Source organism: Lactuca saligna, chromosome 1 (assembly GCF_052625555.1).
Source record: "Lactuca saligna cultivar CGN05327 chromosome 1, ASM5262555v1, whole genome shotgun sequence".
Taxonomy (NCBI): domain Eukaryota; kingdom Viridiplantae; phylum Streptophyta; class Magnoliopsida; order Asterales; family Asteraceae; genus Lactuca; species Lactuca saligna.
This window is the reverse complement of record NC_136417.1, coordinates 22,400,790-22,415,508: the sequence shown is the minus strand read 5'-3', so window position 1 is coordinate 22,415,508 and position 14,719 is coordinate 22,400,790.

Below are 14,719 nucleotides of genomic sequence, written 5' to 3'. Positions count from 1 at the left end.
TAGGGTTTTCCCCCAATGAGTCTAAACAAGGGTAACTCAGCGAGTTGATGAGACAACTCGATGAGTTAAGTTGGGTTTTCACGATGTTCTGAGGAACAATGGGGACTCGACGAGTCACATAGATGCACTCGGCGAGTCAGGTCAACATGGACAGTTGACTCGAGTGTTGACTTCTATTGACATTGGGGTTTGGTTAAGGCAGGGATTATGGGGACCATGGAGGGGTAAAATAGTCTTTCACCCATCCCAATAGTTAGAGAGGGATTAGCATGAGTTTATATAAAATTGTGAACTTTATGTATTAATTAGAGATGCTTATTACATGTAGGAGGATATTAGGCTATTTGAGGGGTATCCAGTTTCCTTGCTTGCTTACGAGGTGATTCTTCTCACTATACTTACCTGAGTGGTAATACTTAGTGACCAGAGGGTCTTATATGAGTTATTGACCGGAGGGTCCTATGTGCTTATATTGAGTTATGTGATATTATGCATCTTGTCTTTGTGATATATGTTGTATTATTCTGTGTTTTACTGAGATTGGACAGGAGGGTCCAAACCGAGTTGTGATACTGGAGGGTCTTTACTGAGATATAGGACTGGAGGGTCCAACCCGAGCTGTGAGACCGTAGGGTCCTCACTGAGACACATGACTGGAGGGTCTACATCGAGCCGTGAGACTGAAGGGTCTTCACCAAGACGCATGAGACCGGAGGGTCCATGTCGAGTTATAGCCATGAGAGGCTTATTATTCGTGTATGTGGTATTTTGGGAAGGTGTCAGCTTGATTGTACACACTGATTTCGAGACTGTGTGGATAATTCTAGGGTAGTGACATTTTTATGTGGATTTGTGTTGAAACTTGAACAATTATGTTTTTGAGAAATATATTATGAGTTTTTATGCATTTTAAAAATGAAAATGTTTGTTTGAAAATTTACGTTGTTACATTTTTCCTTCATGATATTGTCGAATTTCTCAGTTTCTTCAAAAACCTGATCAACTATAACCCTTGGAATTGTTGTATCTTTCAGAACATCATCATTGTCATCTTTGACTATCTTCGACAGTCACATGGTCAAGATCATGAAATTTCGAAGTTGAGGGTAGAGTGGTGTCAATTTTAACCATAGAATCATCACATTTTTCTTTGCCTTTTGCCATTGATGTGACATTAATGACAGACAACTAAAAACAATCAATAACTTCCTATTTTTAAATTTCACTAATATCATCAGAATCATCTTTGATATCAGCAAAATTTGTTTGAGAGTAAGATTTCAAATTCTCAGTTCTTTTCAAAATCTTTATTTGTTCATTTTTGGTCAAGGTTTCATATACAATATCAACTAATTCGTTAGCATCCAGGCATTCATCAATTTTCACTATACCACATGCATATCTTTTATCTAGAACCCTATCGAATTCAGCAATTGTCTTTTCGCAGTCATAGGAAATATAGTTAATTTTCTCCATTTCGTATGCTAAAAAGGGAAAAAGTTTCCTATGTTGTTCTTTGCTAATATTCCATGTATGATGCAATGCTGTCAATTTAACATATAAATGTTTAGCTGAATTACAGTAGATATTTCTTTGTTTTAACAACAACTTAACATCAGCACTTAAAGTATCCCTATCACACATAAGATTCGTTATTTGTAAATCTAAGTATTTTATTTCGCTTTCTTCGAATCCAACATCCTCTGAGTTTATAAGAGTAGTGTGTTCGACTTCATAACATCATTACTAGCAGCAATAAGTAGATCATTAACATAAGTAATTTTTGCATCAAACTCAGATAAAATCGAATTATATGCACTTGATGGAATATTGAAGGATTGTAAAAGAGAACGTACATGAGAATTCATTGGTGATTTATGTGAAGATTTCAAAACAAAGCACTTCCCAGTAAATTTCTCTTCATCTTCTTTGTGACAACCTGAAACTTCATTCTGTATGATTGGTCAATTTTTATCAATGTTAAATTCGATTTCGTCACTTTTTAACGTCGTTTAAGGGTTTGTTTAAGTGTTCTAAGCTTAAGTACAGCTGGAAATGAGATTGGGAATGTGTCAACACATTGTTCAGAATCAAAATCGGGCCATACACCCTCCTGAGAGGTGTGTACGGCCACACACATGGGTGTACGGCCGCACACCCGTTCCCCAGCCACACACTTCCCTTTATATATAGGGGTGACACCTTTTATTCATTCTTTTCCCTCCTTGGCTTCACACTACTTTCTCTCTCAAGAATCCTCATTCAAGAACACTCCAAAGGCCTAAAAAGACGTGGATAACTCCATCATTTAGCTTGTTATACAGGTAGAACACCTAAATCTAAGCTTGAAACTCTTCATGTTCTTCGTGTTCTTCGTCACTTGAAGGTGTACGGCCACACACGCCCTCTGTACGGCCGCACACACCCTCTGGCCGTACACTCTGGCCGCACACACCCTCTGTACGGCTGCACACTCCTATGTGCAGCCGCACACATGTCCTGACCACACACTTTGGCCGCAGACACACCCTGTACGGCCGTACACCCATCTTTATGGCCTTACACCCAATTTAATGCTCATATTTGGCCTTAAACTTGCAAAAATCACTAAGTGTGGGACCTAGAACACTTAGTACAAGCATTTCCAAGACCTTAGGGTGGTTTCCCGTCATGTTTAGTCATAAAATACCCTAATCTAATACGTATATGTGTTACCATATGTTATTAGGATCCACTTGCGTGCGAAACATCAGTTGACACTCAGCATCCAAATCGATCGTACACTCGAATCCTACGCGAAACAGTGAGTTCATACCCCTATGCTTTTTTGAGTTTTTTTTTCATGTTTTCAAGGGGTAATACAAGCCATACATAAAGGTTTTCACAAATTAAAAATTGATGCAATTACAAAAGGTTTTCTATCAAACAGTTAAATACTTTATCCCTTTTGTAACATGCGGAGCATAAGGGACGTCTTTCTAACCATAATTGCATAGTTTTCAAAACAGTACATGAACATAACAAACCATTCAAACTATAATAGGTATAGTTTGGGATTTCGATACCAGTCTTACAGATTCAAACTTTACGCAAAATCAAACATATAAACTATGACAGATTTAGTTTATCCTTTACTACAAATACAAAACTAAAGTATCTTATTAAATAATTATTTTGTGTATAATTATTTATACTCTACACCGTACAAATGATTTCGAACTCGAGAACAACCGAACAACACGTAAACTAGTTAATACATGATTGTAAGACTTATCTTCGTTATGCCCCTCGGGGTACCAGTAAATCCTCACCTTTAGTATAACCAGAGTCTCGCGGAGGGAGAGCGTGAAATCTGTGAATAGATCTATTCGGGACCGAAAATCCCACACCTGAATTGTTAGCTACAGTTAGGCGGACATGCTTGGGGTGACAAATTTTGTAACCGTACGACGCCTTAAGAAACGTCAAGGAGGTCATCAGTCATATTAGCATGGTTATACGACTCACAATAAATATAAACTAACCTTTGTTTATGGGATTTCTTTCTTCTATGGTTTTATTTTAATTAATAAAACTACTATACATACTGGTGGTAGCCAGCGTTTTCAAACAGGTCATACAATACATATTGGTGGTAACTAGGGTTTTCAAACGATCATACACTACATACTGGTGGCAACCAGGGTTTTCAAACAGAACTTACACTACACACTGGTGGTAGCCAGGGTTTTTAAATGGAACATACTTTTCATACGGAAATCAACAAACATGTTAGAAAATATTGGATTTTCTTGGAAAGCATATATTCATATTTCAGAACTTGATAACAATGATTTTCGATACAAATGACATTTTACTTATAATGAAAAGAAACCATTTATACAAACTCAGTGACTAGTTTTCAATACAAAAACATGCTTATGAACTCACCTGCTTTATGCTGATACGTTTTCAAAACCGCTTGTATTCTCAGGACAACGATAGATAGGTACCTTGCCAACTTTTGGAGAAGACAGAGCATTTTTGGAGTCTCATCTTTATCTTTTGTCTAAACTATTGTATATAAACTATGTTTCCAAATAGATGTAAATATTCATATTGTAATGTAATGGTTGTGTTTACTTTGATGGCTATGATACGATTATTGTGATACTATGTATTATGTCACCCGCCCCCAGACGTTTCCGCTGTTGTTTTTCTGACGGCTCGGGGGTGTGATAGATTGGTATCAGAGCTATTGTTTATAGTGAACTAAGTATACCGAACCTTACATGGTATATAATGATAAACACTAAGGGGGCCGAAGTGCTCTGAACTAAAAGTATACTTTAAAAATATAAGTATTTTTACTCCAAGTATACAAGTATACCTACATACCAGAGAAAATATCATTAGTATAACAAAACAAAAGTATTTGGATGTTGGACATTGTGGTTAAACCTGGGCAGTTATGTAATCATGTCTAGGGTCAATATAGACCGATCGACTATATTCATTCGAGACACGATCAACATGTGCTTGGGAGTGAATGTGGTGTTGCAGTAGGCCTAAAACTTACCAAGTATTCCTACCACAAGATATCGATAGCATAAAGATTTCAACATAAAATACTATAGGAATATTTTAGTCAGAACCAAATACATTGTAGAAATTCAATTCAAGTGTTACTACTCCTTCTTTCTTAGCGATAGTTTACTTGTTTTTAGTAAAATCCTTCCTTGTTTATCGCTTAGTAGGACACTTTATCTATCAAATTTCATATCTCTTGGTTCTAAAGTCAAAGGGACTTATCATCTTCTTCATCCTGATATAAAACAAGATGGCTCCAAAAAAAAGATCCAACAAAAAGAACAACAATTCCACATCGGATCCAACGCCACCACCACCTCCTCAGTTCGATCTCGCTATGTTCCAGGTAGTTGTTACTGCCGCTATGATTGCCGCCTTGTCACAGATAAATTTCGGAGGTTCTGGTGGTTCCGGGAGTGGTAATCATTCCCAAAGTCATGAAGGAAGTCAAGGGAATCAGAAGGAGTGCTCCTACAAGGACTTCATGAATGCCAAAACCACTTCCTTTGATGGAACTAGAGGTGTTATTGCCTTGACTCGATGGTTCGAGAAGATCGAGTCTATGTTCGAAATATGTTCCTGTTCAGAAGCCAACAATGTGAAATTCGCCGCTTGCACTTTCACCAACAGAGCATTGACCTGGTGGAATAGTCGAGTCAAATCCCTAACCCTGCCAGTAGCAAATGCTATGGGTTGGGAGACTTGAAAGAACTCATGCTTGCTGAGTACTGCCCACGGGGCGAAATGCTAAAACTGGAGCACGAACTCTGGAACCCAAAGATGAAGGGTTCCAACATTGCTGCCTACACTTCTAGGTTTGAAGACCTAGCACTTCTTTGCCCGGGAATGGTCACCCGGTAAAGCAAGAAGATAGAGTGATACATTTGGGGATTAACGCCCCAACTTAAGGGAATGTCTTGGTTGCCAGGCCAATCACTTTTGACAGCACCGAGTGCATGGCACATACTCTTATAGATCATGAGGTTGAGTTGGATAAACTAACAGCTGCACCCGAACCAGCGAAAGGGGGTGGCGAGAAAAGAAAGTTATGGAAGCAGCGAAAGGGTCAACCTTCGCAGGAGCCTTCGAAGAAGCAACATACTGTGGCAGTCCACGTTGCCACCACTCCTGTCGCTGCTCCTGCAACTCAAGCACTTACCAGTGGATATATTGGAAATCTGCCATGGTGTGACAAGTGTAACTTTCATCATCAAGGGCAGTGTCACGAAATGTCGTGCAAAAGTTGTGGCAGGAAGGGACACACTGCTAAATTCTGCAAGGCACCAGTCCAACCAACTAATCAGGCATCTGGAGTAGTTGTCGGTCAGACCTATTATGGTTGTGGCGAGGTCGGGAAATACAAGACAAACTACCCCAAGGCTGCAACAACTGGCAACACCGGAAGAGTTATAACAATGGGGCAAGATGAGGCAATTGCTGACCCTACCGTTGTAACGGGTACGTTCCTCCTCGATAACTCTTATGCATGCATTCTTTTCGATTCTGGTGCGGAGAGAAGTTTTATTAGTCATGCATTCAAACATCTCCTCAAACGTAAACCTCAACCTCTAATCGAAACATTTACCATTGAGATGGATAACGGTGAGAAAGAGAGCACCAACGGCGTATTCATCAGATGTACCCTTACCAAAAACGATCATTCCTTTCCCATCGACCTTATGCCAGTTTCCATAAAAAGCTTTGATGTCATCATTGGCATTGATTGGTTGAGCCCTAATTGTGTTGATATCCTTTGCTATGAAAAATCCATTCGCCTTAATCTTCCCTCTGGAGAAACCCTTATGATCTATAGTGATAAACTCAGCTCAAACCTTCGCATCATTTCGTGCATCAAAGCCCAAAAACTTCGGCGAAAGGAGTGTCATGCATTCCTAGCCCATGTTGTTAACGAAAAGCAGGAAGTTAAAGACCTCGAGAGCATCCCCGAAGTCTGCAACTTTCCTGATGTCTTTCCTGAAGAGCTTCCGGGAATCCCTCCTGAACGCCAAGTCGAGTTTCGCATCGACTTAATCCCCGGGGCTACCCCCGTAGATAAATCACCACATCGCTTAGAGCCAGAAGAAATGCAAGAGTTATCTAGTCAGGTCAATGAGCTGCTCAACAAAGGATTCATCAGACCGAGTTCCTCACCCTGGGGATCCCCGTTTTTATTTGTGAAAAAGAAAGATGGATCTTTTCGGATGTGCATTGACTACCGCGAACCGAACAAACTCACCATCAAAAACCATTATCCTCTTCCTCGGATCAACGACCTTTTCAACTAGCTTCAAGGAGCCAGCTATTTATCCAAAATAGACCTCAGATCAGGGTACCATCAGTTGTGAGTCCACGAGGGTGATGTTCCTAAAACAACATTCCAGACTCGATATGTCCACTATGAGTTCGTAGTAATGCCCTTCGGTCTAACCAACGCACCGGCAGTATTCATGGACCTGATGAATCGGGTGTGCCATCCTTTCTTGGAAAAGTTCGTTATCGTGTTCATCGACGATATACTTGTTTATTCCAGAAGCGATGAAGATCACAAACAACGTTTGAGATTAGCGTTGGAAACCCTACAGACAGAGAGGCTATACGCTAAATTCTCCAAGTGCGAATTATGGATTCGAAAAGTAACCTTCCTAGGTCACGTGGTAAGTAAGGAAGGCATACACGTGGACCCGTCCAAAATCAAAGCGATAGAGAACTGGTCAGCACCGAATACGCCCACATAAATCCGTCAATTCTTGGGTCTTGCTGGTTATTATCGCATATTCATCCAGAATTGCCAAACCCTTAACCACTCTGACTTAGAAAGGTGTACCCTTTTGTTGGATTAAAAATCAAGACACTACGTTCCAAACATTGAAGCGAGTCTTATGCAGCGCACCTATCCTGTCTTTGCCCGAAGGGACGAAGGACTTCGTTGTCTACTGCGATGCATCCAACCAGGGTTTAGGTTGTGTGCTTATGCAACGAGGAAAGGTTATTGCTTATGCCTCAAGGAAGCTGAAGACACACGAAGTAATTTATACAACTCACAACCTGGAGTTTTCAGTAGTGGTTTTCGCATTGAAAATATGGAGACATTACCTCTACGGAACCAAGTGCACCGTTTTCACTGACCATAAAAGCCTGCAGCACATCTTCGAACAGAAGGAGTTGAATATGAGACAACGGCGATGGGTAGAACTACTCTATGATTATGAGTGTGAAATACGCTACCATCCTGGCAAGGCCCATGTGGTAGCAAATGCCCTTAGCCGAAAAGAGTACTCAGGTTGCAGTGTGAAAGAACTTACTATGACTATCCATTCTCACATGTCCGCACAAATCAGAGAGGCTCAGCTGGAAGCCCTAAAACCAGAGAACATGGCGGATGAAGCCTTAAGGGGAATGGAGAAAAACTTAGAGATCAAGGGAGACGGAGTCTACTATTTCATGAATCGGATATGGACCCCAAGGTTCAGTGGATATAGAGAGGTTATCATGAATGAATCTACAAGACTAGATACTCCGTTCACCTAGGATCGAACAAGAGGTACCTTGATCTCAAGAAACTATATTGGTAGCCAAACATGAAAGCATATATCGCTACCTTCGTGGGCAAGTGCCTGACCTGCGCCAAGGTGAAGGTCAAATATCAGAAGCCCTCAGGTATGTTTCAATAGCCGGAGGTACCTGAGTGGAAGTGGGAGAGGATTTCTATGGATTTCATTACCAAATTACCCAAATCTCCGAGTGGGTACGACACCATCTAGGTAATAGTCGACCAACTAACAAAATCCACTCACTTCCTGTCAATCAAAGAAACCTTCAAAATGGAGAGACTCACACGAATCTACATTCAGGAAATAGTTCAACTACATAGAGTGCCTGTATCCATTATCTCCGATCGAGATAGCAGGTTCACCTCGAGATTTTGGCAGTCCCTACAGAAAGCTCCTGGAACGAAGTTGGATATAAGTACAGCTTATTATCCTCAGACAGACGGACAGAGTGAGAGAACCATCCAGACCTTGGAAGATATGTTAAGAGCATGTGTCATCGACTTCGGTAAATCATGGGACACCCATTTTCCCTTGGTTAAATTCTCCTACAACAATAGTTATCATACCAGTATCAAGGTTGCGCCTTTCAAAGCCCTCTATGGCCGCAAGTGCAGATCCCCTTTGTGCTGGGATGAGGTGGGCGGCACGTAGCTAGCCAAGGGGCAAGTCCTTGATAGCACTCTCACTGGTCCAGAAATCATCCGTAAAACCACTGAAAAGATCATACGAATCCGGGAACGACTAAAAGCTTCACGAGATCGACAAAAGAGCTATGCCGATAAACGTGAAAACCCTTGGAATTCCAGGTCAGAGACCGTGTTCTGCTAAAGGTCTCGCCCTGGAAAGGCATGATATGCTTTGGGAAACGTGGGAAGCTAAATCCGAGGTACATAGGACCATTTGAATTCCTTACTACGATTGGCCCTGTAGCCTACAAACTTCGTTTACCGCATGAGCTTAGCGACATCCACCCTGTCTTCCACGTTTCGAATCTCAAGAAATGCCTATCCGACGAAACCCTTGTGATCCTTCTCGACGAAATCGAAATCAACGAAAACCTGAAGTTCGTGGAAGAACCAATCGAAATCATGGACTAAGAGGTCAAAAGAACGAAATAAAGTCGCATCTCGATAGTGAAGATTCGTTGGAATGCCAAGTGGGGACCCGAATTCACTTGGGAGCGCGAGGATTCTATGAAACAGAAGTACCATCATATTTTTTCAAAACCCATGATTTGTATCCTTGTTCTTGAATTTTGGGACAAAATTCCCTTTAATGGGGGGATGATGTGACAACCCAAAACTTCCATTCTGTATGATTGGTCAATTTTTATCAATGTTAAATTCGATTTCGTCACTTTTTAACGCCTTTTAAGGGTTAGTTTAAGTGTTCTAAGCTTAAGTACAGCCGGAAATGAGATTGGGAATGAGTCAACACATCGTTCAGAATCAAAATCGGGCCATACACCCTCCTGAGAGGTGTGTACATCCGCACACATGGGTGGGCGGCCGCACACCCGTTTCCCAGCCGTACACTCCCCTCTATATATAGGGTTGACACCCTTCATTCATTCTTTTCCCTCCTTGGCTGCACACTACTTTCTCTCTCTAAAATCCTCATTCAAGAACACTCCAAAGGCCTAAAAAACATGGATAACTCCATCATTTAGCTTATTATACAGGTAAAACACCTAAATCTAAGCCTGAAACTCTTCATGTTCTTCGTGTTCTTCGCCACTTGAAGGTGTACGGCCGCACACACCCTCTATACGGGTGTGTGTTTATCACCAAGCTGACATTCCTCCATTCCTTCTGAAGACCCAGATAATTGTAAGATTAAACTCCATTGTTGATCAAATGACTCCATATCGGTTACATTTGAAGATAAGCTCATTCAGATGATCATAATAGAATTCAATTGTCTCTCCTTCCTTTTGCTTAAATTCTCCTAATTCAAACATGCATTGTTTGACTGAACTGATCTTCAATTTGTTTTCTTCCTTGACACTTTTCCTTTAAAGTATCCCAAATCTCTTTTGCAGTCTTACGACTATGCACGTAATTGTAAACAATTGGAGGAAGAGCATCTCTGACTTCTCGCATACTCTTCTTCTCATTCTTTAACAATCTTTCTGACTATTCATTAACATTTTGATTGTTAGAGAAGTTCTAATACTCTAAACAGTAGTAGGAGGAAAAACATCATCGAGAATACACTTCCAAAGTTCCTCGTTAATTCCGTTCAAATAATCCTCCGTTCGATCAGCCCACTGATCATAAATATTAGGAAGTAGCATCGGAATCTTCGTTGATGAACCAATGAGATAAGAGTAAGAAGTCATCGTGTTCGCGTTAAAGTTCGCCATTGTTGTGCAGAAAATTTTGAGAAAAGCTCAAATCATATTGAGAGTAAACAACTAAAACACTAAGAATTAAACAATCGAAAACTTGATTTTTCAACTTGAATGTAGAATCGACTTATAACAGATAATCTAAGATGATTTTATGAAGCAAAAGGGTGGAAAATTGAATTCTGAAACGAGACTCAAAACTTTTACAAAAACTCGGAAAATCAGAACAATTATGTATGAATCATGCTCTGATATCAAATGTAGTTGTAATGAAATCGTGTATGAATTATGAAATCAGAGCAAAGTAAGAATGATGAACACGAGATCTAAATAAAGTTTGTTTGGCTCAATTGTGCTTTCAAAACGTACAGAGAGTTTTAGACAAAATGACGAAAGTTCTTATCTAACTCTAGTGTACATCCCATATTTATAAGGATCATGAAAGAACACAAAAATATAAGGGATTGAACACTAAAAACTTCGATACATAAAGTGCCCTTATAATAAAATAACAAACTATCGAAACTATCCATGACCTTCGACACCTCACAACAATATTCAACATCTACAATATTAAGGGCTCATGTGCATTCCAAATACAAGTTGAGGACCAAGTTGGTATGCTAGACTCGTACCAAGTGCTTGAGGGTATTGGAGCAATCCAGATATGAGTTGAGGGTTAGGTAGGGCATGTCAGACTCATACTGAGAGCTCAGTAGCATTCCAGATACAAGTTGAGGACCAGTTGGTATGCTAGACTCGTATTGAGGGTTGAGCCTTGATATTTTAGTCTGATGACTAATTGAGTTGGGAGCAAGCCAGACATAAGTTGTGGGCCCCGGGGGCAAGCCAAACTTATGTTGTGGGCTCAAGAGCATACCATATATAAGATGTGGGCCCAATAGGCAAGCCAGACTCATACTGCGGGCTCATGAGTAATCCAGTCTTTTAACTGTGGACCTAGTACATGTTGTTATTTATGTGCTATCTATTTGTGCGGTGGTATTTTAGGTGAACCCACTAAGCTTTGTGCTTACAATTTGTTTATGGTTTTAGTTTCTTCAGATGATTCGTGGCAAGGCGAAAGCATAACCGTGCACATCCTCGGTTTTACAACGGATTAGATCTCGGGAGACTCTGATTTTAAATCATGTTTTGGAGACAATGTTTTTGTAAACACTTTTGTTAATAAATTGGTTGTTTTGAAAAATTTAAAATTTTCGAAAATTTTTAGACACTACCAATAATATGTACGATAGGTAGGTATAAGGCGAAAAAGAAAGTGTCTTTATCTACTGGATTACCATTCAATAAAATTGAGGAATTACAAAAGATGGCAACAGACTTCAAACAATATAATTTGCATTTTAACATGCGTTTGCAATTCAAAAAAGACAAATTACCTAAGAAAAAAACGCACACAGAAGCAAGAAGCACAAAAGATAAGCAAAAACCCATGACAAAAAACAACGGCTCAGAAATATGAATTATTTTATAAAAATGATCGACTACCTTTCAGAATAAGATATTGATATGATTTTTTGAATCAAAATGAAATTAGGAAGAAGAAAAATATAGCAACAAGGCTTGTTTTAATTATTATTATGTTTTAATTATTATTATTTTTATTTATGTAATTTTAATTATTTACTTTGAATTTATTATACATGTCCCTTTTCATTAATTTTCATTTTATTATAATTAAATTATAATTGTTACATTTTTTTTAAGTAGGCGCTAACATGGTATAAATAAAGAAAATTTGGTGGAATATATTTATTGGAGTTGTGTTTTGATAAAATATAAAATAATCCGAACATATTTACTTAAAATATGGTTTGATACACTATAAATTAATAAATATTTTTATAATAAAAACATGAATTGTTTTAAATAAACAATCCAAAATAGTGAAATATCATTAACCGTATATTATATAATACGAATTAGTTGTGAGATTCATGTATTACGTGAGTTAATTTAAAAAAACATATATAAATGTTTAAATATTTAAAAACTTTGAATTTATAAGAAAATAATAAAAATAATGAATTATTATTACTGATATGTTTTTTATCTATTAAATTTAAACTAATAAGTTTTAGGGGGTGTTTGTTTTAGCTTTTCATATCCCAAAAGTCCTTTTTGGAAAAGAAAAAAAACCAAAAGATGTTTGGCAAAACAATTTTAAAATATGCTTTTGGAGTTTTTATACTAGAAAAATGAACTTTTTGGAAAAGTTAGGAAATCCTGATTTTTTGTAACTTTTTCAAAAAGGATTTTTGGGTTTTGAAAAATTAAGCCAAACACCCCTTAATATTGAGATTTTTTAATATTAAAAAGTAAGTTTATGAATGAAATTAATATATATTTATTACTATATTTATTATAATTATTATATTAAAATATTATGCATAATTTAATAAAAAAAATTATAAAATGATATGTAAAAAATAAATTAATTTAAAATAACCACAAAATGAAAATTGACAAATTGAATGAATGTGATAAATGATAAAAAAAAAAAAACCATTCATTTATTAAAATAGATTATTACATAAAAATATTATGTAAAATTTAATAAAATAAAAAAAAGTATAAAATGATATGTGAAAAAAAAAAATTCAAAATAACAATAAAATAAAATTTGACAAATTAAATAAAAATATATAAAAAATAAAAAAAAAAAAAAAAAACTTTATTTATTAAAATAGAATAGTAATAAGTAAATTTTTGCCGATTTAAAATTTTCATTAATCCACGCTGTTTACTTTTTAAATAAAAGTTAGAAAGTTAGTTAAAATTTTACTGTATGCCCATTTAAAGTTGTGTCAGTATATAGTTTTCATCGGATCCTACTTTTCATAAATAATACACGTATGATTATCTGTTAACATGTTATCGTAAAAAAGGCTTGTTAAATTACAAAGCATACACATGTTTTGGGAAAAATTAAAAAACCAGGGGTTTGTTATGCATCAAATCACCATCTTTGCTTGCAAATCAATCTACCATTTTCTTCATTGTCGCCATCACCATCCGTCAGCCATCATTGGCAAAAAAAAAAAAAGTTCTTAGATTGGAACAATCACATCAAATCTTAGAATAAGTTACAGTTTTGATCCCTATAGTATATATTACTATAAATATGATCACAGTCTTGAAAATTTAATATTATTGATCGCCATGGTAGAAAAATCTACAAGTTTTTGTCTATGTCTCAATTATTATCATCTACTTGTGAGATCCATGTATTACATTGGTTTAATTAAAAAAAATAAATATAAAATTTTAAGAATTTAAAATTTTTGAATTTATAAGAAAAATAAGAAAATTTTGAATTATTAAAATTAATGAGACTTTAATGTATTGAATACATTACATATATAAACTCTTTCTAATAAATACTTTGCATATATATTACCTTACACATTAAATGTGGAATTTTAATTTAATAAAATGAAAAATACAATAAAATGACAAATGGAAAATAAAAAATTTAAAATTTTTAAAAAATATCATGTATCCAAATGGATGAGAAGAGGACATGTGACAAAAAAAACATTAATTTATTATAGTAGATTTCATTTCGTTAAATATATCTCAGATAACTAAAATGCTCATGTTATTGTTTTTTTTTCATATTTTATCATTATTATTAAATTAATTAATAAGTGACATTCTATATCATCACCACCACTACTGCACATCACCACCACAACCATTCTATATCACCATATACCATCACCACAACTACCTTATACCACCACCACTGTTGTTAGCTTCACCAATGTTGTTGGACTCAACAACCACCAACATAACAACCATTAAGTCACTATTATCATCATCATGTCAATCATCACCAATGTTGCTGTCACCAATCACAACCAATACTATCACCACCACCAAATTGAAATCCATATTCCCCATCCGTAATCATGAACTTGCCACCGACTCCACTTACCACTATCGACGCCGCCATTAACACGATCATTGTTGCTAAAACACCACTACCACCTAAAACTGTCATCCACCACCACTTAAACTCTAAATCAAAACTAAATTGAAATCCCTAAAATAAATCAAACAAAAATGATTCTATAACCTAAATTAAGTCATAATCAAGAAGGGACTTTGGCATTCTCTTGTTGCAAGGAGGGTTAGGCAATGGTGACAACATGGTCGTGTATTAACTATTAGAAAACATTAGAGGGTAGGCGGAGAAAAAGGAGATGCCATGAAGCTTAGC